The sequence below is a fragment of the Carassius auratus genome, chromosome 41 (assembly GCF_003368295.1).
Source record: "Carassius auratus strain Wakin chromosome 41, ASM336829v1, whole genome shotgun sequence".
In the NCBI taxonomy this organism is placed as follows: domain Eukaryota; kingdom Metazoa; phylum Chordata; class Actinopteri; order Cypriniformes; family Cyprinidae; genus Carassius; species Carassius auratus.
In genome coordinates this window covers 2,869,037-2,873,029 of record NC_039283.1, presented here as the reverse complement: position 1 = coordinate 2,873,029, position 3,993 = coordinate 2,869,037, and the positions used below count along the sequence as shown (strand labels likewise).

The following is a 3,993-nucleotide window of genomic DNA, read 5'->3' as shown; positions in this document are numbered from 1 at the left end:
TACATACACTAACCTTAAGCGATTTCTTAACAAAATATCTAAGATGAGATGAAAGGCCTCAAATGTCAATTACAAGCTGAGACTAAAGGAGTCAGGCTACAAGATTAAATGTTGACCAAGGATCAGATTAATCTGTACCTAAATAAGAGCATTACAAAAACAATGCAAATTGTGTGTTGAGGAAAGTATAAAAAACAAAACAAAGCAACAACAGCTTTTTCAATGTAAAAAGTATTAAAAATACTCCTCAGTAATGCTAAATTGTTTAGCATTTGTTGATACAATACAGTGTGTCAAATTGTCAAAATATGCATTTTTGAGACAAAGAATCAGACAAACCATAGTCACAACCCATTCAACCATTAGGGCATGTCCGATTCATAATGAGCCAGGAACGATGAATGAAGTCAAGTCAAGTCACCTTTATTTATATAGTGTGTTATACAATACATGTTGTGTAAAAGCACCTTTTCAATGTTAAACAGGGAAAATGTGTGCTGATAATTCAAGAGAACAATAGAAAGCAGTCAGTTTATCAGTTAAAGTCAGTTCATTGTTGATTCAGTGATGTCATTGTCCAGCTCAGTTTAGTTCTATTCAAATATTGTCTGTGCAGTCAAGTCAACAAAGCAAGCCAAAGGCCCCAGTGGAAAAAAAACAAATCAGTGAAAGAAATGGAGGGGGAAAAAACCTTAGGAGAACTGAATTGTCTGTATACAGCTCAGTTGCACATGAAGTTTTCAACAACTGTCTTCATGCCAGATTTTTTTTTATAATATCCATATATAGGCTAATTTAGTAAATTAGCTCCTCTTTAGTGTTTTTTGTAGCTAACTAACGAACTGTGAACATTGGATAACTTTGCTGAGGTAAATGCAACGTTAAGTGACATTGTTCACAATGTGTTTTATTTGTGTCTGAAATGCTGAATGAGTGATTACATGAGATGTGATACATGGCAGTAAGTTGTACTGTATCTTTCAACATACCGTTTGATGTTCATTCATGTTTATTTTGTGCTATAACTTACATTTCTTATATTACAGTGGAAGAGAGATTCGCACTCTGCGCTGCTGCTTGAACTGAAGCTGCTTCATGCCACATTAAAAAGTGTCAAAAACGTCATTTATTGATTGTATTTCTTGATACAATGGAAAGAATTCGAAAAATGATACTTTGTTTCTTATCACAAGTAACAAAGCTTAAAGCTCTTTGTGAATGGCCAATAATAAAAAACAATTTTTATAAAATTTCTCTAAATTATGATAAGTAATTACACTTTAGCACTATTGAATGTAAATGCAAATTATATTTAGATATATTTTTCACAATAAATATTTATGATCTGAAAACTGGCTACAACCTGACATACAAACAGTCATATTAATAAAAAGCCAGAACCAAACGAAAAACTTGTGTCTACACTTAAAAATTAACTTGCCACGTTGAGTTGTCAGAGATTACACAGTGACATAACTATGTTCAAGAATCACGTAATTTGTTTTGTTTTTCGGAAGTGGTTAATTAAAACTGTTCAAAACAACTTATTCAAACACTTAAAGGGATAGTCCACCCAACATTGAAAATTCTGTCATAATTACTCACCCTCATACAGATATTTGACTTTCTTCTTATGTGGAATGTACAGTGCAAGAAGATATTGTGGGTAGATATTGCATGTCAAAGTATTTCAAATTTCTTTGTATCTGTGACTTGCGAACAGCAACAAAGTAGATTGATCAGGCTGACAGTTGAGGTGGAAGTATCTGTTTCCTGTGGCAAAAGACTGTGTGATTTCCAGCGGTGCAACCTCTGGTCTATCCTCATTCAGTTATATCCCCCCGTGGTGTCCTCCGTCATAGCTCGCGTGTCATCTCGCACAGACACGAAACAGACGCCAAATTCTAAGTGTTAACCATCTTTTACAAGCCATTAAGTGAGAGGGCATTATCGCATAGCGGAGTCCCTTAACGAGGACTGACATATGTGAAGGAGGCAGTTAGCGCCTAACATTAAGACGTGCCAGCGTACTGATGGAATGGGACGTTGTCCATGGGGAAGACATCAGTGTTAATTAGAGGATAATCGCTGGCTGGTGAGCTCCGTCTCTTTCTCACACTCTTGCTAGCTGGCTCTCTTACGCTACTGTTCTCACTTGCTCTCACTCTCACTTTCTTTTTGAGACACTCTCCTGTCTTTCCTCTTCAACAACCCCAAAAGAGAGGTGTGTAGATTATTGCTCATTTGAGAACTGGGTAATTTCTTCAGTTAAGCCTGGGAATGGGTCCCTTATTATTAGCGTGCAGAGAGCTGCAGTATAGAGAAAGACTTTGCACTGATTGTATCTCAAGAGAAGTCTTTCTGTGAGTTCATGCATCATTACAGAGGCCTTTAACTTTATTTTCACGAAGACTAGTCTAATCTAGTGACCTGCCATAGACGGCATCTTAATGGTCATAGAACCTTGTATAAGTGACTCAACTTACAATTGATTTGAAATCAGCTGACAGAAGAAAGAAACATATCTTTAATAAATTGAAATTTTAATTTAATACAAAACTGTTTATTTATTTGAATTAAAATGATTAAATAGTAAATAAAATAGTATGTAAATGTAAAATATGATTTATTTTCTTATTGATAATGTATTGTATACTATTATTTAGTCGCTTTTGCTTACCAAGCCTGCAATAATTAAATAACAGAAAAAACAGCAATATTGTGTAATATCATTATTACAGTTTAGCTTTTCTATTTTAATATATTATAAAATGTAAATTATTTGTGTGATGGCAAGCCTAAATCTTCAGCCAGTCTTCAGTGACCCTAGAAAGTTCAGCTGTACAGCATTTATTTGAAGTATCTGAAATCTTTTGTAACATTATACATTTCTTTCCTGTCACTTTTAACCAGTTTAATTTGTCCTTACTGGATAAAATTATTAATTCTTGCAAGCATATATGCGATTCCATTTGAACTTCGCCAAAATTAAACAGCAGAATTACACTGTTGGCAGGTGACTAGGTTTTTGAAAGTCTTGATTTAACTGTCACAATCAATGACACTTCTAAATTCAATCCCACTGCTTCTTTTTATATATTTAGATGTGCATTATGATCCCTATATAATGAAAAAAGCATGTAAGCTGGAACAGTATAACTAATTTAGAAAAATTTGACAAATGATTATACATAAAAAAGCAGTTCATCCAACCAGGAGTGCTTTGAAACACATAGTAAAATCATGACATTCCAAACATCTGTCCAAATAATTTACTCAGCTGCAAACTTAGAATCCAGAAGAGTGTCTGAAATTACACTACAACCACAGACGGTCAGGAGCTTGCTGGCCACCCCATTCCCTGCCCGCAGGGCACAGACTGGCAGCGAGAGAGACAACAGAGCTATACACAAACAACAGCAAATCCTCTTTTTTCAAAGAGGACAAAGGCTGTAAAATTGTCTTTCAAACCAACTCCGGCGCAAATTCACTTACTGTGTGTGAGAAAAAAAACAGAAACATGTTTCTGAGTTACATAACTGCATAAAACAAGAACCTTATCATCTAGCGGATACTCTCCACAGAAAATAAACTAAACTACGCCTCATCACCCCCGACTTCTCTCTCCAGTCACAGTGATTTACAGCAGTGGATGGGTCAGAATAATGCCCTCTGGAAAGCACGGCCAATCAGCTTGAATTATGACCCATACGTGTGGAACGGGACCCTGGCAGTCGGGGCTACAGGGCTAAACGCTACAGTGTACACATCAAGAGCGATTGCCCTGAGAGACTCAGTACATCGATGAGACCCCGAGCCCTGTAGTTTTGAGCAGCATTTGCACTTGTACGCTCAGTGTGCGAGCACGAGGCCAGAGTATTCACACATGGTTTGAGTTTCAGTGCCGTTTTCATTAGAAGGATAGCATGGCCACCTTTGTGAGCTAAGTGAAAAACTTTAAACTTCTTGAAAGGCTTCCGCTATTGTATTTAG

The 3,993-nt window shown here is 36.3% G+C and overlaps 1 pseudogene; it reads right to left on the bottom strand.

The window, feature by feature from the left end:
- LOC113059479 (terminal nucleotidyltransferase 5A pseudogene) overlaps positions 1-1,097 on the bottom strand; it is a 6,504-nt pseudogene extending 5,407 nt beyond the window's left edge.
- Positions 1,098-3,993: the final 2,896 nt, after the last annotated feature.